The sequence below is a fragment of the Bubalus bubalis genome, chromosome 3 (genome assembly GCF_019923935.1).
Source record: "Bubalus bubalis isolate 160015118507 breed Murrah chromosome 3, NDDB_SH_1, whole genome shotgun sequence".
Taxonomy (NCBI): Eukaryota; Metazoa; Chordata; class Mammalia; order Artiodactyla; family Bovidae; genus Bubalus; species Bubalus bubalis.
In genome coordinates this window covers 31,601,437-31,623,393 of record NC_059159.1, presented here as the reverse complement: position 1 = coordinate 31,623,393, position 21,957 = coordinate 31,601,437, and the positions used below count along the sequence as shown (strand labels likewise).

Sequence of the window (21,957 nt, the reverse complement as noted above, 5' to 3'; positions counted from 1 at the left end):
CAACATTCAGAAAATGAAGATCATGGCATCTGGTCCTATCACTTCATGGGAAATAGATGGGGAAACAGTGTCAGACTTTATTTTTTGGGGCTCCAAAATCACTGCAGATGGTGACTGCAGCCATGAAATTAAAAGACGCTTACTCCTTGGAAGGAAAGTTATGACCAGCCTAGACAGCATATTAAAAAGCAGAGTCATTATTTTGCCAACAAAGGTCTGTCTAGTCAAGGCTGTGGTTTTTCCAGTGGTCATGTATGGATGTGAGAGTTGGATGGTGAAGAAAGCTGAGTGCTGAAGAATTAATGCTTTGGAACTGTGGTGTTGGAGAAGACTCTTGAGAGTCCCTTGGACTGCAAGGAGATCCAACCAGTCCATTCTGAAGGAGATCGGCCCTGGGATTTCTTTGGAAGGAATGATGCTAAAGCTGAAACTCCAGTACTTTGGCCACCTCAAGAGTTGACTCGTTGGAAAAGACTCTGATGCTGGGAGAGATTAGGGGTAGGAGGAGAAGGGGACGACAGAGGATGAGATGGCTGGATGGCCTCACTGAATCGATGGACGTGAGTCGGAGTGAACTCCGGGAGATGGTAATGGACAGGGAGGCCTGGTGTGCTGCGATTCATGGGGTCACAAAGAGTCGGACACTACTGAGCGACTGAACTGAACTGAACTGACCCCCACAAGTCTTTCTGTTTCACTGAAGAGGGAAAGGAGAATACTAAGAAACATTTGTGAAAGTCACAACCCAGGGACAGGCCACTGAAAGACAGATTTAATTGTAAGAGTAAAGAATGCTTTTGTTCCCCCACATCTGACCACCACATCAGTAGTGGCTGTAGTCTAACAATGTATTAAAACTGAAAGAGCTGCAAGATACAAACTTTATTTAAGGAGGAGTGCTTAAGGAAACCTTAGGACAACAGGGGGGTATTCATCTAATAGAATGACTAAAGTCCAAAGCACTGACAATACTGAATTCTGGAAAGGACACCGAGAAACTGGAAATGTAGAATGATGCAGGCTACTTTGGAAGACAGTTTGGCAGTTTCTTACAAAGTTAGTTTTACCATATAATCCAGCACTGCATGAAAATCTTTATGGTGGTTTTTTTTTTTTTAATAATATATAAAAACTAGAAGCAATTAAGATGTTCTTCAGTATGGATAAAGAAACTGTGGGTCATCCATACAGCAAAATGTTATTTAGTGTATTTACTGAATAATTAAACAAATGATCTATCATTTTCTATTTTCCCCATTACATAGAAATGCCTTATTTAGCTGTAAGAACACATCGAGGACTCTTAATGATACATTGCTGTGTGGAAACAAGTCAGTCTGGAAAGATTACATATTGTATGATTTTTAGCTACATGTCACACTAGAAAATGAAAAGCTACAGAGTGTTTGCCAGATGTTTAGGGGGAAGTGAGGAAGGTTGAATAGGTGAATCACAAGAAATATTTTTTTTAGGGTGTGAACTATTTTGAATGATCCTGTAATGGGGAACACAAGACATTATGGATTTGTCAAAACCATAGACTGTTATAGTACAGAATGAATATTCATGTATGCAAATGAAAGAACAATTCAGCCAGAGGAAAAGTGTTGATTTAAGTAACTCTGGAAGTGAGTGGAGTCTGCAAACATCAAGGCAAAAGGAACTCCACGTAAGGACTATGTCCTAACTGTTAAAGTTCTTTCCCATGAAGGTATGATGGAACAATCCTGGTACTGTATACTTATGCATATACTGGAATTGAACAATTAAGTGGATGAATGGAAGGTAGGAGGAGTGAAGTTTCTTACTGTGAGAGTCATATTTTACAGATAAACAAGGGAAGGGGGCTAGAATAATCCATATGGTAATGGGTTATGTTTGGAGACATCGGTATGAACTCATGTTCAGTCTAACCTAGACCCAGATATTTACATATAGAAATATTTATAAATATATGTATACATATGTGTTAGTAAAGACACTCATATTTACTTGAGTGAAAGTCGCTCAGTCATGTCTGACTCTTTGTGACCCTATGGACTATACTGTCCATGGAATTCTCTATGCCAGAATACTGGCATGGGTAGCCTTTCCCTTCTCCAGGGGATCTTCCCAATCCAGGGATTGAACTGGGGTCTCCTGCATTGCAGGCACATTTTTTTTTTTACTAACTGAGTTATCAGGGAAGCCCTGTTTATAAATATGTGTATACATATGTGTTAGTAAACACACTCATATTTCCTTGACTTGTCAGCTCAAAGAGCCAAGAAGCAGTGACATCTCAGTTGTATGAATACACTTCTCACTCAGATTTTGGTTTCTAATACCATTTCCAAAAAAGGGGGCGTTGGAGAAATAGTGGATTCTAGGGCTTGGGTAGAAGATATACAAAGATGGGCCTGGAGCATCTTATAGTGACACAAAGTTAGGAAGAACTCAAGAAATACAAAAATAAAACCACAGCCCATCCACATTATGTTAAAGGACACAGTAGTTAAGTGAAAGAGCTGCTGTGCCCCAAACTGGAACAATGCAAGCCACAAAATAAAGTGAATCATAACCCAAAGTACAAAATAAGTATCCATCTTGACAGGTACACACTGTTATATTTAAACTGGATAAGCAACCAGGACCTACTATATAGCACAGGGAACTCTGCTCAGTGTCATGTGGCAGCCTGAATGGGAGAGGAGTTTGGGGTAGAGTGGATACATGTGTATGTATGACAGTCTCTTTGCTGTATACCTGAAACTATCACAATGTTGTTAATTGGCTATATTCCAGTATAAAACAAAAGGTTAAAAAAAAGCAGCCACAAATCCATAGTGATGTAAAGAAATGATTGATTGATGGAGAGGAAGAGACAAACCCCAACGCAGAGATATTCCAAAAAATAGTACAGATATTCTGCTTTCATAAGCCCCCAGGCCTGAAATATGGGTTGTGCACAGGCAGTATGGAAAGCAGGGAGACCAACTTTATGCTAGAAAAGTGTGGCAAGCATGACCTCAGCACACGATGAAAGCCAGCATCAGTGGTGATAGGTCATGCTGATGGCATTTACCCTTGCTGTGATGAGACTGGCCCTTCATTCTGTGATCTTCCTCCCTGGAACACCTAACTGCAGTCTAGTAGAGTAACAGCTCTGATAAAGGGACATTCTACAAAATACCAATCAGATCAGATTAGTCACTCAGTCGTGTCCGACTCTTTGCGACCCCATGAATCGCAGCACGCCAGGCCTCCCTGTCCATCACCAACTCCCGGAGTTCACTCAGACTCACGTCCATCGAGTCAGTGATCCCATCCAGCCATCTCATCCTCTGTCGTCCCCTTCTCCTCTTGCCCCCAATCCCTCCCAGCATCAGAGTCTTTTCCAATGAGTCAACTCTTCGCATGAGGTGGCCAAAGTACTGGAGCTTCAGCTTTAGCATCATTCCTTCCAAAGAAATCCCAGGGCTGATCTCCTTCAGAATGGACTGGTTGGATCTCCTTGCAGTCCAAGGGAAATACCAATCAGAGCTCCTCAAAACTGTTCCCATCATCAGAAACAAGAGAAGCCTGAGAAACCATCACAGTCAAAAGTTACCTAAAGAGGAACTTCCCTGGTGGTCCAGTGGTTAAGACTTTGCCTTCCAATGCAAGGGGTGCAGGTTCGATCCCTAGTTGGGGAACTGAGATACCACATGCCTCCAGTCCAAAAAGCCAAAAACATAAAACAGAGGCAATATTGTAACAAATTCAATAATGACTTTAAAAAGGGTCCACATCAAAAAAAAAAAAAAAAAAAGTTGTCTAAAGAGACAGGACAGCTACAGGTGATGTCATACCCTGAGTGGAATCCCAGAAAAGGACATTAGATAGAGACTGCTGCTGCTGCTAAGTCACTTCAGTCGTGTCTGACTCTGTGCAACCCCATAGACGGCAGCCCAACAGGCTCCACCGTCCCTGGGATCCCCCAGGCAAGAACACTGGAGTGGGTTGCCATTTCCTTCTCCAATGCATGAAAGTGAAAAGTGAAAGTGAAGTTGCTCAGTCGTGTCCGACTCTTAGGGACCCCATGGACTGCAGCCTACCAGGCTCCTCCGTCTATGGGATTTTCCAGGCAAGAGTATTGGAGTGGGGTGCCATTGCCTTCTCCGTAGCTAGAGACTAAGCCAATCTAAATAAGAATGCATAAAGACTGGTTGATTAATTCTAACAATGTACCATATTGATGTAAGATGATTTATGGGAACTGCCTATACTATTTTCTCAGTTCTGTATATCTACAAGAACTCTGAAATATACAGTGTATTTTTTTTTTTAATTACTCCCAGAAGCTGGAAGGCAGTATCTTATAACCAGTCATCTTCATGAAAAAATCAGATTGTTGCTCCTTTGAGGAGATAAGATTTTTTTCCCCTCCTCTGGAAGCTTTCAGGCTTTATTTATTTTGTTAAATCCAGACTGTTCTTAAGTTTCGTGACAATCTTTTAGATGTGGTCTTCTGTCATTTATCTTGATTATCACACTATAGCCTTTTTATTCTGAAGAATGTTGTGTTTTTTCATGTCTGAGTTTTTTTCACTTTGTATTTGTTACTTTTCTCCGCATTCTCTGATTTCCTTTTTAGTGACTTCCATCAGTAAGATGCTGGACCGCACGGAACCTACTTGTGACTGTTTTCTTCATTCTGTCTACCTTTATCAGGTGGCTCAGATGGTAAAGGGTCTGCCTACAATGTGGGAGCCTGGGGTTCAATCCCTGGGTCGGGAGGATCTCCTGGAGAAGGAAATGGCAACCCACTCCAGTATTCTTGCCTGGAAAATCCCGTGGACAGAGGAGCCTGGTAGACTACAGTCCATGGGGTCTGAAAGAGTCAGACACGACTGAGTGACTTCACTTTCACTTTGACTTTATCCTGCTCTATCTTCCAGTCCTGCTATTAACGCTTTTTATTTTGGCGTTGTTATGTTAATAACATATAATGTTATTCTTAATTTCTAAGAACTCATATTTTCTGATTACTTTACTTCTCAACATCCTATTTCCTAATAGATAATTTTCCTCTCAAATTTGAGGTTAAAATAATGTCTATCTTATTTGTTATCTTTTTACTCATCTGATTCACTGGTTGCTATTTTTTCTTGCTGATTTTTTTTTTATCATATCTCTTGTACTTCTTGGTTGTCTCTTTATATTTAAGAACGTGTTGATGATTGTTAGAGTTGATGTGAGATTCTTGTGTACTTTTGCAGGCTCTGAGAAGAAGCAGGCTGGCTTCCCTTCAAGGTGCCTTAGAAGGGCGATGACTACCTATGAGATTAAGGTCATTCAAACACAGCATCAGAAGGGTTATACTCTGTACCAGGAACACCCAGTAATGCAAACTCTTTCTTGGTAATTTGCTTTATTTATTTGCAGGAGAGACTTGTGTATTTTTTACTGCAGGAGGAAAGGAGGTTTCCTAGGTTCAGGGTGAGGGTAGAGCAAGTGGCACTGCCAATCTTGCTTAAACCTCCCAGTCATCCCTGTCTTTCCTTGTGTCCCACTCCAGCATCCGTACCTGCCCCCTCCACACTGGGAGCCTGCTATGCATCTCTCTATCGATTGGACTCTCCCTTACCTCAAAGCTTTCTCCTTAGCACAGTCTCATCTGTTTCGACATCTGAAACCATCCTGGACATCGCTTGATAACTGCCATTTCCCTTCTCTCTCTGGTTGAGAATTTATTGTCTTGGAGTATAATTCTACCCAGATTTCCCCGAGCTTTGAGAGAGAACAGGAAGAAGAGGCATGTAACAGATCTGCTCCTCTGAAATGAAAGCATCAAGTCACTTTTTAAATAGGAAGACTTTTTAAATAACATCACATCACGTTTATAAATAACGCTCACATCACAAAATAGTACATCTGCTAGTTTACGTCATCTTCATTATTTGATTCATAAATAGATGGGAAATCATTTGAGGACTGCATTTGTAATTCTTAGTCACCTCATTGTAGAAATCACTTCGTGTAATTGTTCTTCTCTATAAATACACAAGAAGACCAGGGCCCTGAGCGGAGAGCCCTTAACTGACTCAGGTCTTTGGATTTTGGAATGAGCTGGGTCCCGTTTGGGTTCTGGAATTCTCACAGGCTGGGAGGTTCTGAGCAGGTACTGAATTTCTCTAAGACCCCGTTCTCTCATCTATGAAATGAGCAAACAGAACGTGCATCGTGGAGTTGATGTGAGGATAGAATCAGATTATACAGCACTCAGCACAGGGCTATAAGTGATCTAGCTTAATAAATATTGCTGTTTTCACTGATTATGATTATCATCTAGGTTGACACTACTTGCATACCCAGTAGACATTTGTTTTTGTGGTTAATAATGATCGTGTAATTTAACATCCTTTCTTTTTTGCCAAAATTGATTATTTTATTAACAATATCTTTTTTTAAATTGGACTATTGTTGCCTTACAATGTTGTGTTAGTTTCTGCTATACAGCAAAGTGAACCAGCCATACATATGCATATTAATTTGATATCCTTTCACTTTGTCACATGATAAGTGATGCAAATTGTAAAAGGGAAGGGAGAAAGGAGTTTAACTTTGTTAGGAAGAAAGCTCAAGAGGGAAAATAAGTGCAGCAATGAGAAAAAAAAAATATATATATATAAAAAACCCAAAATATGAGAAATAGAGGGCCCATCAGCAGCACTTGTGATCCACATATGTTTTACCTCAGAAGTTGGTTTGTAAATGACTTTTGTCAATGACGGTTATAAAGAATAACATTGAAATGTTTGACTCCAGCAGAATCTGGGATTAGACCTAGAAGGGACCAGACTGAAGCAGATACACTGGTTTTTGAAGTTGTTGGATAGGAGGGAGAGAAATATCAGGAGGCATTGTACTTTTCATTATGGGTTTCAATAATAGCGCAATTATACACACAGTCTTCTGAGCACAGAAAACAAAACACACACAACTTCCGTGTGGGAAACAAAAGGAGCTTTTGAAAGCATCCAAGGGGATGGGAGCTGAAGCCATCAGAGTCGGGGTAGAGAAGGGGGTCTTGGGAAAGGTTGTATTTAACTCCAGTATCCAAACCCAAAGATTAATTCCATGGTTCTGATTCAGGGGAGTGGGAGTGGTGTGGGAAAGAGACAGCAGGTTCCCCTTCCTCACCGGGGTATCAATTTTAGAGGCTGTCTCCGTTGAGTGCGCACTTTTCTCATTTGTTTGACCAGCGCTGTCAGGGAGCAAGGAGACTCCTCCTGGCATATATTTTCCCATTTACCGGGGTCCCTGTTTACCCTGATCACACACTGTCCTGCATGAGCTGCTCTGTCTGTTAACCCCACATGGCTGCTAATTAGCAGGTCACTTGCAGGTTAGAGGTGTGCTTGTGTTGTGCTTCTCGGCTTGCTGTTGTGTTATTATAACAACTGCAAATGCCATATGCAGCTGCCATACGGGGTGTGCTCAGCAGGCTGCTTGTATAATTACAGGCATTAGCCAGAGATGGAGCCTGCCAGCTGACATTCAAGAGGCAATAATAACTTAATTTCCCTCACAACACATTGGCTGTCTTATAGGGAATTTAGTTACACTCCGAACTCAGGGATGGCTTTAGAATTCCAGCAAGCACATTTCTGTCCAGTTATTAGCATCAGGGGTGGGGTAGGTGCAGATATACCAAACTCCGTCTCCTTGGCTGCCTAAAGATAAACCAAAGATTGTTATTATTCCACACTTTTAATATTTCCAAAGAAAGGATGTATTATCAGAGAAGCCAACTGGCCTCAATGAAGGATTTGTCAGTACGTACAGTCTTAAGTGCGTCGTGAAAGGCTTTTGCACTTTTTGCCCACCTGGTGTCTCTTACTGAGCACTGTTCAGGAACCACTTTGCTTTGTTGTGGTGTTTGAAACTAAATCGACTAAAGATTTCATCTGGGGATAAATTTCCTGCAACTCAACTGGGTCTTTGCTCATGTTTTCCTTTAGCCCCAATATTTCTCCTCTCATTCTCTACCCATCGAACATCTGTGCAAAGCCATTCCCTCTGTGATAACTTTCTTGATCCTTCTCTCTACCTCCAGAGGGTATGGCTGCTTTCTTCTTGTTGCTTTTCTAGCATTTGGTATAATAATTAAAACTCTTTATCTCTCAGAAGTCTTTGTGCCCACACCTGTCTCAGAGTTGACTGAGAGCCCCTGGCAGCATCTGTTTTTGATCCATCTTGGTAACACCTAAAATGCTTTTCCCCAGCAGGTGCCAGAAGCAGTTGTTAGATGGATTTAAAATATGTTGAAAAAGCTATAGTCATTTCTGTATTTTAAAATATGTATAGAACTTTAATCACAAGGACAAACAGATATTATAAAAGATTAATGGCTTGATTATTTAAAATAAAGCCTAGCTTTACACAGTATATGTACACAGATTTGTCTCTATATACATATGTTAAATAATATTTATATTTTGTATACATTTTGTACCTATATTTATACATGTATGTCTTCATATACACATACATGATGATCTTTGCACCTATATCTGCATCTATTATTTTGCTGTTCTGTGCCATTTAACTGAGATTGCATCAAGCATTTACAGATAGTAGTTCTGGCAACAAGTGTATATGATAAGGTTAAATGGTAATGGATCTGATTATAATTGTAGAAATAACAATTATAACTCTAAGATTATGGAAGAAGGTTTACCTACTTGTAAGTTTGGATTAAACATTCTATGAAACATATATATTTAAATAAATTAAAAATCTTGCCTTTTGAGTCTTTTACTAAAAAAAAAAAAGAGATTGCAAACTTTTCATGACCTGAAAAGACTTGATATCCTCTGAAATGATAAAAGAAAATTAAAAATTGTTATATACATTAGGAATGTAGATTTGTATGAGATAATCTGGTGATAAATATTTATGTACCTAAAGTCCAGGAAGATATGCATACACAATAATATTAAATACATAGCAGGATTTGGATTACTTTTGATTTATTTGCTAATCTGTATTTCCTAAAATGTTTATAAGTTCAGGAAAAAATGGTTATTAATGTGTAATTTTATTAATATATTTTCAAAGGTTTATAAGAGGAAGGATTTTGGCACCTCTGAATTCTCTTTAAATAATGTCCACAAGTGACGTCTGGAAGTGCTGGGGCTTTTTTATACTTAAGAAGTAGGCGTGATTTATTTTGTATGAATTAAGTGTTTAAGATAGATAATGTGCTTCTGGGTTCACAGGTGCAATGCAGGTGAGGCAGGAAATTAAGACATTTTGAGGTGAAAAACACCAGTCAGTGCTAGGGCTGAAACAATATTAAATTCAACATGCACTTAATTTAGTTATTTGTTTATTTTGTGTTTATTTTGTAAGAAGTTCAAAGTAGTTGGATTGGGCAGTGACAAAGGAACAATTCGTTAAAACTTGCTGTTGTTGTTCAGTCGCTAAGTCGCGTCTGACTCTTGGCGACCCCATAGACTGTAGCCCATCAGGCTCCTCTGTCCATGGGATTTCCCTGGCAAGAATACTGGAGTGGGTTGTTCCTGACCCAGGGATCTAACCTGTGCTTCTCCCACATTGTCAGGCAGGTTCTTTACCACTGAGCCACCAGGGAAGCCCCAAAGCTGGCTGATCTTGAACCAAATTCAACTAATATGCTATTTATATTGATAACACAATCTCTCTCTCTCTCTCTAACTTTTTATATTGGAGTAGAGTTGATTAACAATGTTGTTTTCTATATCTATGACTCAGTTTTGTAAATAAGTTCATTGGTACCATTTTTCTAGATTCTACATATAAGCGATATCATACGACATTTTGTCTTTGAGAGATTGCATTTTCTGAAGTTTATTTCTATGTGTTTTATTTAGTTTCTGTAAATGAGTATTTTATTCTAGAGGGACGACGGTTGCATCAACCTCTGGGTGCCAGGAAGGTGAAAGACAGAAGGAATACAGCCAGACTGCTGGCTCACGCTATCTATGTCCTACCCTGTGCATTAAGCCAAACTGTACTTTTCAGGGAAATTGTATTTGATAATTTAAATGACTTGAAAACTGATATATGAGAGATGCAGTCTGATTCCTTTATGTGTTCATTCATTTGACAACCACTTATTGAGTGCCAACTCTATCCCCCAAAGTCAAAAGGGTTATGTATCACAGAGAGGGTCCAAGTTCGTGGAGACTGTTCTCAGACCCTCATGCATCTTGAGTTTTTGTTCTGGAGGTGAATCATGGGTCCACACAGCATTCTCTGTGGCAGGCTGTTAGGCTGGGAACAACAACCATCTCAGTGCAGACAGACAGTAAGGTGTGCTGGACTGGGCCTTAGGGGCCGGATGAATTCTTGAGAAAGGAGCCTGGAGAAGCTGGGTAGGGGTCAGGCTGTAAATACGGTCTGATTTAGACAGTGTCCACCTTGTGTCTGGCACATTGCTTTACAAATGTTATTTTATTTAATCAGCATAACAGATAGGTATTATTCTAACCCGACATTAGCACATCAAGGGTCTACTTTTAATTCCAGCCAGGGCCAAGAAGCTTGGAAAACAGAAGCGATCGCAGCAGGCAGCCACACCGGGCATGAGAAGACCTCACAAAGGAAAATGTAGGTCCGAAGTCTGAAGTGTCAGTTATGTTTCTAACAATTGCATATGGACTTCATTAACCAGCTAGCTAAATGGTCCTTATTTTAGCATCCCACCAGCTGGAGGGGTTTCCAGGAGGAAACGTGAGAAGGGAAAAAGTCTAGGAATCTCAGGTTCCCCAGGGCCTTCTGGAATTCTAACAGATTAAGCAAGATAAGGTCCACTCTGAACTCCCCTCTCTTCTTCCTGCACCCCTCTGTGCAGTCACCTCATGGATGAATAAGACCAGAGCACCTGTATCTGTCCAGGAGGGGCCAGAGCTGTTTTATTTGCATCCCTTTGGGCTTCCGAGGCTGCATTCCCCTCGGGAATGCAAGGCAGAAGCAGAAAGACTTCATTCAGCACCAGCTCTCTGTGGGAAACGTGTCTCTCTGCCATGAGGGCTCTTCATTATATGTTTTCTATTACATCTTTAGCACAGCTTTGTGTTGCTTTTTCCCATAGGTTAAATATAATGACAGGTAACCTAATCCTGAAGGTAACAGAATCATCTTCGAAGACACAAGGCTCTATTTAATTCTTGCCAAATGACAGAACATACCCAGACTTTGAACAGACCTCCGCAGAACCCCAGTAAGTTTTTGTATCTTGCCGCGCTTGGAGCCAGATCGTCCGTTTCTTTTCTTTCTCCCACTCCCAGGCTGGATCCGATTTCACACTCATCGATCCGTAAGAGGATAATGGTATCACCGTTCAAGACAGGCAGCCATGGAGAATTGTTTTATGTGCTTCTGATACTCAAGAAGTTTCGGTGGCCTGGGCTACGTCTCACTTTTCAAGGAGAGTCAATTCCAGGGCAGAAGACAGTGTGGCAAAGAAAAAACAAATGGGCTTTGGAATCAGGTGGACATGGTGGGAAGCACAGCTCTGCCTCTTATTAGCAATGATCTTAGTCAGTGCTGGGGCCTCAGTTTCCTAACTAGTAAAATGATGATAAAGCCATACCCGGCTTGTAGAAATTTTGCAGGGACAGAATTAAGGAAATACGTGAATCTATATTTCAAGGACAAGTCATTGTGTGTGTGTGTGGGAGTGTTATCTCACTTGGCCTCATTCGTGTGTGTGTGTGTATGTGTGTTTAAATGTTTATATTTATTTATTTATTTATGTTTGGCTGTGCTGGGTTGTCGTTGCTGTGTGGGCTTTTCTGTAATTGTGCAGAGCAGGGGCTACTGTCTAGCTGCGGGCTTCTCATTGTGGTGGCCTCCCTTGTAACTCCTGGGCTCTAGAGCACAGGCTCATGGGTTGTGGCTCGTGGGCTTAGTTGTTCCACAGCATGTGAAATCTTTCTGGACCAAGGATTGAGCCTGTTTCCTGCATTGGCAGGTGGATTCTTTAACACTGAGCCACCAGGTAAGCCATATTTTGTGTATGTGTGTTTTAATATTTATTTATTTGGCCGTGTCGAGTCTTAGTTATGGTACTTGGGATCTTTGTTCCATTACAGAACACAGACTCTCCAATGGTGATGTGAGGGCTCAGTAATGGCAGTTTGCAGGCTTAGTTTCTCCATGGCAAGTGGGATCTTAATTCCCAGACCAGAGATCAAACCCACATCCCCTGCATTGCGAGGCAAATTCTTAACCACTGGACCACCAGGGGAGTCCCTCACTTGGTCCCACTTTGAAGATCATTTGAAAATACTGCAGAGTGTTGTCCCTACCCGAGAGTGTGTGCCATGCTGTCCTCTGCACGGCCCGTAGTTACAGAGTTTAATGTTGGGACAGTAACTGGTGTTACTGTTGGGGGACGCCCAGATTCTGTGCCTGGACTCTGGGTGTATTTGTGGAAAGCACTACCAAGGCCTGTGATAGAGTGAGATGGGTATTGTTTTAGGTGCTGAGAACAAAAACACATGCTCCCTGCTCCTTGGACCAGTAGGAGAGCCTGGGACCACTGCAGGGCCTGAAGGATGCTCGAGTTTCAGGGAGTTCACAAAGAAGGTTAGCATCGATTCTGTCAGGGATAAGAAAGAATGAGGACAGGTATCCGAGAGTGATCCTTGAGCTGAGATCTGAGGCTGAGTAGGTGTTTTTTGAGGCCTTCCCAGGTGGCTCAGTGGTAAAGAATCTGCCTGCCAATACAGGAGACATAAGAGACATGGGTTCGATCCCTGGGTTGGGAAGATCCCCTGGAGTATATACTTCTAATTGAAGTATAGTTGCTTTACAATATTATATAAGTGACAAGTGTACAATATAGTGATTCATCCTTTTCAAAGGTTATACTCCATTTACAGTTATTATAAAATATTAAGTATATTCTCCATGTTGTCCAGTATATCCTTGTAGCTTATTTTATAGCTAATAGTTTGTACCTCTTAATCCCTGACCCTTATACTGCCCTCCCTCCCCACTCTCCACACTGGTAGCCACGAGTTTGTTCTCTATGTCTGTGAGTCTGCTTCTTTTTCGTTATATTCACTAGTCTGTTATATTTTTCAGATTCCACATATAAATGACATCACACGGTATTTGTCTTTCTCTGTCTCCCCTCCAAGTCCATCCCTCCTTTAGAAAACACCTGTGTGTGTGCGTACTCAGTCGTGTCTGACTCTCTGCAACCTCATGGATTGCATCCCACCAGGCTCCTCTGTCCATGGGATTCTCCAGGCAAGAATGCTGGAGTGCGTTTCCATGTCCTCCTCCAAAGGATCTTCCCTCCCCAGGTATCAAACCCACATCTCCTGCACTCTTGCATTGGCAGGCAGATTCTTTACCACTGAGTCAGCAGGGAAAAGGTAGATTAAGAAATGGTTAAAAGTTCAGTGGCTGGAGCATAGAACTGGGAGAGTTGACAGAGAGGGATAAAGAGATGACTGGGCCCAGGTTCTGCACAATAAAGCCATAATGAGATTCCACTGCATACATATCAGAATGGCTAACACAGAACATGGACAACATCACAGCCTGGTTAGTGTGTAGAGGAACTCTCTCTCATGCATCATGGGTGAGAATGTAAAACGGTATTGCCAATCTGGCAAACAGTTGAGCTGTTTCTTATAAAACTAAACAGAATGATCATCCAACCCAGCGATTACACTCTTGAGCATTTATCCCAGAAAAATGACAACTGATGTTTATGTACAAAATGATGCGCATTGAAAGATTGTAGCAGTTTTATTTGTAGTATTCCCAAAATGGAAATGACCCAGATGTCCTTCAGCAGGTGAATGATTAAATTGTGGTCCATCCATACCATGAAATATAACACTACTTGGCAGGAAAAAGGAGAGACTATTGACCCGCAAATCATGAGTGTCTGGGGCTTGATGCTTAGCGAGAAGAGCCAGTACCAAAAAGATTACCGGCTGTGTGGTTTTTAGCATCCTGGTCATGATGTTGTACTGTAGTTTTGCAAACGCTATCTTTAGGGGAAACTGGGCGAAGAGTAGAAGAGATCCCTCTTTATTATTTCTTATAGCTTCATGTGAATCTTTAATAATATAAAATTAAAATTTAGTGAAAACCAACAAAACAACAACAAAATCATACCACTCAGAATTCTACAAGTTTTTAAAACATTTTATTATTCTTTTTAATTTCGCTGTGCTGAGTCTGATTTGCAACATACGGGATCGTCACTGTGGCATGCTGGATTTGTAGCTGTGGCATGTGAGCTCTTAGGTGTGGCCTGTGGGATCTATTCCCTGACCAGGGATTGAAGCCAGTCCCCCCTGCATTGGGACTGTGGGGTCTTAACCACTGGACCCAAGGGAAGCGCCCCCCCAATACCATTTTTTGTGTATTTTGTTACACATACATTTTTTTTTGAAAATCAAAAAGCACATTTTTAAGCAACTATTGTACATTCTGCTATGCAAGAATAATAATATATACAACTTGAGGCTTTTATTTGTAGAGGAAATAATCCTCTATGCTTTCTTTAAGCAGAAGCACTTATTAAAGGATTTTAAGTAGTTTTGAGACTCTCCAGGAGAGCCAGAGTCCGTCTTATGAAAGGTATGAAAATGCATAATTTCAGGCTGAATACCAAGAGTCCTAGGACTGCTGTCTGGAGGAGCTGGACATTCTGCATCATGCCTGCTAGGATGCGACTGCATGGGCATCACTTTTGACTTTTCTTGAAATTGCTTCTGGCTTCCGAGGTCTTCTTAATGATTTCATTAAGAAGACCTTAAAACCTAGACACCTCCCCCTCATCTGCCATCTGTATCCTTGCTACAAATTTAGGTGAAGATGCAAATATTCTGGATTCTACCTTAGGCATATCGCTTTTAAGCCAAAACTAGGAGGCATGTTCAAAGATGCTAGATGGACATAAATTACAAATTACACTTATCCCCACCCTTTGGTTTACATTTCCAAGAAAGAACAACGCTTCTATAGACCTATAATGCAGACAAATCCGATTTTCCTTCCTGAACAGTAGATTTTAAAATATTTTCACTGGTGCACTGTCCTCCTCCCAGGCCACCATTATCCCCTTTGTCTTAATTGTAGTTGTTTAGTCACTAAGTTTTTTCCAACTCTTTGCCACCCCATGGACTGTAGCCTGTCAGGCTCCTCCGTCCATGGGACTCTTCAGGCAAGAATACTGGAGTGGGTTGCCACTTCCTCCTCCAGGGCATCTTCCTGGACCAGGGATCGAACCCACGTCTGCTGTGTCTCCTGCATTGGCAAATGGGTTCTTTACCACTGAGCCACCTGTGAAGCCCTTTCTCCTGACTAAATTCTTTAAATCCGTAAGACAGATCTTAGGGGAAAAAATTGCCCTTTAGTAATTGTGTTAATGTTAATGCCTATGAAAATATCTAGTGTAGAATTTTGCAGATACTCAGTAAAATTTAGTTGCTTTGGCTCTTCCATTCCTTAATTATTTCATGAAGATTTCTTGATCCTTCCTTTTGAAATCAATTGCTGTTTCTTCTCTTCTACCTTCATAACAACTACCACTTATCTGAAGGTGTCTGGTTCATTTTACTGAATATGTACACCTTAGTGATATGTAATTTTTTACTGTTTTGAAAATGAAACCTAAATCCTCTCACCTAGTCTTTTATTTCCAGTTTTACTCAAATATATGTGTTTGAAATCTGATTTGATTTTTAGTTTTCTGCTACATGTGCTGCTGCTGCTACTGCTAAGTCACTTCAGTCATGTCTGACTCTGTGCGACCCCATAGACAGCAGCCCATCAGGCTCCATATATATATATATTTTTTTCTGCCTTCAAGGACATTTCTTCCTTTTTCTTCCCTTCCTTCTTTCTTCCTTCCCTCCCCAAAATATTTGGGTTTTCCTGCTTAAGGCTTCTTAAGTGTATTGTGTGGTGTGTCTGTCTGTGTGCAGGGGAGGTTGGGATGGGAAGAGATGAGGGATTTCATCACCACCTAACGAGCCAGGCATGGCTGTCACATTCTTTGTAACCAACACACACGTCCAGAGAGCGTCACTAACTAGTGTCAAGGGCTACCTGAACTTCTAGCTTGAGCATGATAAAAATTTCCAAATAACGATTTAAGAAAATAATTGTTCACTTGGCAACTATAAACTTATGTTAAGTTTTCTTGTGTTTAAGAAAAAGATATAGCTCTCGAGAAACACAAAACTCAGAAGTCAAATAAAGATAGAACTGGAGGTCCAGAACTGATTTCCACTGGGAATTATTAAACTGGAAAATATCAAGAGTACCTATGCATGCATACTCAGTCATGTCCAACTCTTTACAAGCCCGTTGATTGTAGCCCCCAGGCCCCTCTGTCCATGGGAATTTCCAGGCAAAAATACTGGAGTGTGTTGCCATTTCCCCTCTTCCTCACTCAGGGATCGAACCCATGTCTGCTGTGTCACCTGCATTGGCGAGCAGGTTCTTTACCACTGAGCCACCGGCAAAGCCCATGTTTACCTCAGCCCCACACAAAAGAGAATTCCCCCGTTCCCTTCAGAGACCTCATAAAATTGTGTGCTTTCTTCCTCTATGGCAGAAATTATTCTCTTTGTCTTCCTGGCTCCTGAAGGCAATCATGGGTTTTCTTTAAACTGAAAAGAAATCTAGTGTAACATTATAGCACAGTACCCTTTCTACTTTGCCTAAGCTTTCTTTCTTTCTTTTTTTTTTTTTTCAATGCTGTCTCCAACTTTGGGTCAGAATCAGCTACTGTAACCCCCAACATGGGCCTGGTAGGTAGTTGCATGAACTCCATTTTTCATGACAGCAGTATCCAAATGCCGAATTTAAAGTATTTGGGAGCTTCCCTGGTGGTGCTATAGATAATACTCTGCCTGCCAATGCAGGGGACACGGGTTCAGTCCCTGGTCTTGGAATATTGCACATATTCCAAGGAGCCACTAAGCCCGATGATGGCACAGCTGCTGAAGCTGGCGTGCCTAGAGTCTGTGCTCTGCACCAACAGAAGCCTGTGCATTACAACTCGAGAGTAGCCCCCACTCTCTGCACCTAGAGAAAGCCCGTGTGCAGCAGCGAAAACCTGGCACAACCAAGCATGAAGGAAAGAAGGAAAGGATTAAAAAGGTATTCATATTTAGTAACAGCATGAAATTCTTGATGTATCTTCCATTTCCACCAAGGTGCATTTGTGAATGGCACCTTGGAGATCTCCATAGGGAACTACTGACTGATCTCCAAGGTAAATGTAAAAATGCAGCTCTCTAAACAATGATTTGTGGCATGTGTTTGGAAAACGAAGTGTTTAGGCACTGGCCCAAATATTAAGTGGAAATCGGTGCTGCAAGGCAGATGTTTACCATCCCTAAACAAATGGACCGCAGGACTCCATGAGTCTCCCAGCTGTTGATATGCTCTAGTTTCAAGCAAGAAGAGAGTCATTTAAAATGAAATCCCTTTGCCTTTGTAGAAACACAGTTGTGGGTGAAAATGTCATTTTATTTCAGAAACACAATCTGCTGATGACTTGTTTAGAAATACATGGAGTCCATGCAGGATGAATGCAGGCAGTGGCCCAGGATAAACATGGCGACCAATGGTGGAAAAGTCTCAAAAAGTAAAACCCACTTCATAACGGGATGGCCATCTGGTCTTCTGATCAGTATGGCCCTGAATTTCCAATATGTTTGCAGGAGGACTGTGCTTCATGTGGAAAAGCCAGGACTTGTCTTTCTCAATTCAGTTCTTCATAGTTAAGGAATAATCCTTCAAGTTTCAGGCATTGTGTTGCTTATAGATTTCAGACATCCTGTTTCTTGTCATTTTTAGTATGATTGCAAATTTTTTTTATTTCTGAATTTTCAGCTATTTTGGTGGGTTCTCTTGAAATATTATTTCAAATTGAAAATCTCAAGAAATGCTTATTGAACTGATTCTAAAAGTAACACATCATTAACCTCTTTTATCTAAAATGTAAATCAGAAAAGAGGGAGAAGAAAGAGAGGCACAAAGTTGGTTTTATACTAGAGTATTATTTTGGATAATATGGTAACTTTTCCACTTGTCATGGAGTTATTACCAAAGATGGGGGTGGGGGAGGGTAGAATTAATTTCCTCTAAAATATCTCTTACTTTGATTTTTTTAAGTACCAGTGAACTGAGCTACAAATTCATTCCACCAACATTCAGAGCTCTTTGCTCTCACAACTGTCCTGCTGGAATCAATAAGCTGTTGATTAAAAACCTTGTTACTTAATACATTTAGTAAGCTTAATCTGTTTTTTAGAAACCTAAGCACTTTCATGTCACTAGCTGCAGGGGTAGAGACAAAAGCTGTGGCTAATTATTAACAACTTCACAAAGCTGATATTGAATTTCTAATGTATCCCAAATGCCCCTTCCTCCCACCCCCACCCCCATTAGTTCCTGTGTCCCACCAGCTCACACATTGTAAGCTTGGTGAATGACTTTCAGTTTAAGATCCTAAAGTTTCAGAAAAACTTGAAACAATAACAAATTCTCTGGTCATTTTGAAACAGTCCTGTACGCAGCAACATCTGGATACAAAGGGGAGTAATTGCTGGCTGGAAGAGGACCAATGGCATCCTTCCGCTCCACCTGCTTCAAGATGGTTGACTCCCAGCTGCTGAGTAAAGAGGAGGAATGGGGTCACGATGGCCTTGTAAAACAGGCCAACCTGGGTTAGACGTGTTTCAGTTCTCAGATCTCTATTCCTTCCCCTGCAACCTCTCCTGAGCTTCAGAATTGCATTTCCAACTGCCAAATATACAAACATTTCCTGACTTGCAGAAGACAATAGCTAAGGACTATACTGAGAGCTGGGGACCAGAGACAGATTTCAAACCGAAAACTAGTCCTTGGTCTGTCCCTGGGGATGTGTCCTGGTAGGGAAGGTGACATAATTAAGGCATCCAGTGAAGCTGGGGCTTAGTCTGTGGGGTCACTGTGAGTTGGACACGACTGAAATGCCTTAGCAATGAAGCTGGCATTTATTGGTGAGGGCTCTGACTTCTGCATAGCAAGCCCTGTACGCCATATAACGTTATACTTAGAACATGCTGGAATCATTATGTATCATACACGAGTCTCACTGGTAGAACAAGGTCTAAGACCAGGACAATAAGATCATTTTCCCCTGAAATCTGCCTATCTCATTAAGCTTTTCATGGGTGATATAACTTCTCCTTTCCTCCAAACATGCAGGGGTCCCCTGACTATCGCTGCTAAGCATGCCATTTCCATTATGGTTATAAATTATGTGCCTGGCCCTCAGAGGTTCTTATCCCACATTACAGATACTTATTGAAGATGAACTATTATATGACAGCACAAGGAAAAATGAACTTTGGGAAGTAAAACTAACAGGTTTTTTTTAGAAACCATTAATCCATCTAGCAAGTTGTGATATAGATAATTTCCATAGAGTGTATAGTTCACATGGATTATTCCTGAAATTATAACACACATGTGTGCAGTCTTTACAAATAACACCATCAGTTTAATATTTTATTAATGATTTAGCTTGATTCTACTTTTTCCAATTGAATTTCTGAGTTATATTCACTTTTATAATTATTATTAATTGTTGGTTTTCTTTTGTTTAGGTTCTGAAATGCAAGAAAGAGCTAAGCGTGGACACTGTAGGTTATATAACAAAAATGTTGTGAAATTATATTCTCATACATTTCTCTAAACATACAATGTCTCTGAGGGACCTGGTTGAAAATATATGCCTGAAGCCAAACCTATCTTTGGGCATTTTATTCCCATGAGTAAATATATACCCTTTGTCATTTAAGTGCATTTTCTATTATTTGCTGTCATAAGTACTCTGTCTGATAAAATTAAGTGAAGCGAAATGGTTGCTCAGTCGTGTCTGACTCTTTGTGACCCCGTGGACTGTAGCCTACCAGGTTCCTCCGTCCATGGGATTCTCCAGGCAAGAGTACTGGAGCGGGTTGCCATTTCCTTCTCCAGGGGATCTTCCCGACCCAGGGATTGAACCCAGGTCTCCCACATCATGAGCAGACGCTTTAACCTCTGAGCCACCAGGGAAGCCCATCTGATAAAACGACTATACCTTAATATCTAAGCTCTAGGTCATAAAATCTTAGATCAGAAAGGGTGAGAAGGGGAACTTGTTTTTCCAGACAGTGTTACTGGGTTTATCTCTCTTAAGTGTGACTGCAAAATTGTGGGCTGAGTGAATTTACTCAAAGCTAAAACCAGGTATTTTGGACATATTTTTAGGTGGTAGACTTGGGAAATGGTAAGGATTATACACCTATTTATTACCTTATGGGTGATGAATAGTTTTTAGACCTTGTGTATTTGGCATCTGACTGGCTGATGCCTGGTTCTCTGGAATATTAATAAATATTTGTTTAATCAGTGAATGAATGGATGAAAGGAGATAGCACAAGAGAAAAGGGGAATGGGAGAGAGTATTTCAGTATCACTGCTGTATCAATGTGGTTTAATCCAATCTTCCACCTTGGGTTCAACAGCAACCCTTAGCGTGATTTATTCAAGAGCTGGAGATCTGTTTATTGAGTCTGATCCTTTCCTCTTATAAACAAAGGCCCATTTGCCTCAGAAATTTCCCATTTGGTTCTCTAGCCGTATGCCCTACACGAGCTCACACACTCAAAACAAAACTTTTAGATCATATTTAAAAAAGAAGACCACACAGGTGCCACTGGATATGAAGATAAAGTTACAGTTGTAAAGCACATGGTGATGGTTTCCCAAAACACCAAGCCCTAAATTTAAATTCTCAGGAGGAGGAGAAGGATATATTGAATTATACACACTGACTGAAAACTTTGGTATCAGTAAAACAAAACTGAAAAACATTTTAGAGCATTTGATCCTTTTTCTTCACAGAAGCAATGTCCCGATATCTTACCTATCATTTTCATTTTGTCATCCAGAAAGAGAAACACAGGGCTCCACTATCCACTCTTGCCAAGGGTTCAAATTAAGTGTTTTTGAATTTTTTTTTTAAAGTGAGTTCAATATAAACTTGGTATGAATACAAATACTTTCTTTCCTTAGAATGACCCCTTTAACTTACATGATCTCATCTCACTTTACAGCATCGCATGATAGGATATCATGTAATGAGGTTATAAAACTCAGAAGAATCACATTTCAGCTAAAAGTGGAAGTTGGTAATAAACAAAGATGGCCACTTTCACTGGGAATGGAGCGATATACTAAAATGTAAACACTTTATAAACTGACCCTGGGGAGAAGACTTGGAAATGTTCTTAACACAAAGACAGTGACTCTCCCACCCTTCCACTGGAAAGAGGGTGAAGCCCCCGATTTGCTGATGATATGTGATACCCCCAGAATGAGCATCTCTGACACCACAATTGCCCCCCACCTTGGAATGACCAGACTTGGCCAACTGGCTTCTATAGAATGAGCCAAACACCATTTTGGAGTTTTATTTTGCAGCTGCTAGAAACTCAGGGGAAGATGCCAATCCCAACTGAAATCCAAGAAGAAGGAAGAGAAGAAATGAGATCTCGGCTATAAACGGTTCATCATCCGTTCCAGAGGGGAGATGCTGGCAGGGGTCACGCAGGTTGACAGAGAGTGAATCCTTCATCCTTAAAGAAATCTGTTGGCTGCCTCATGTTAGGGTGCTGCAAACACAAAACCCTAAACCTTCCATCAGTAGCACCTGGTCTGCTCCTGATGGGCGAGCAGGAATAATTAAAGGTGTCAGAACTTTCTGGAAGAAATCCAGGTGACAAAATTCTCTGGGGTGAGTACAAAGGGGAAAAAGCCTAGGAACTTGGTTTCACTTTGTGTCTGTCTCCTCATCTCATGGGGAATATGCAACCCTTTGAGAATTGCTCATCATGGGAAGGATGAGGGTGGGCTGGAAGCTTAGGGAGA

The 21,957-nt window shown here is 41.0% G+C and overlaps 1 long non-coding RNA gene across 1 annotated transcript in view; it reads left to right on the top strand.

Moving 5' to 3' along the window:
• Positions 1-19,843, top strand: part of LOC112583715 — a 46,746-nt gene extending 26,903 nt beyond the window's left edge. Inside the window, exons 2-5 of the long non-coding RNA XR_003107887.3 lie at positions 10,537-10,617; positions 11,102-11,230; positions 18,564-18,725; positions 19,650-19,843. This is a non-coding gene — a long non-coding RNA (uncharacterized LOC112583715). The remainder of the gene's footprint in view (positions 1-10,536; positions 10,618-11,101; positions 11,231-18,563; positions 18,726-19,649) is intronic.
• The last annotated feature ends 2,114 nt before the right edge of the window (positions 19,844-21,957 follow it).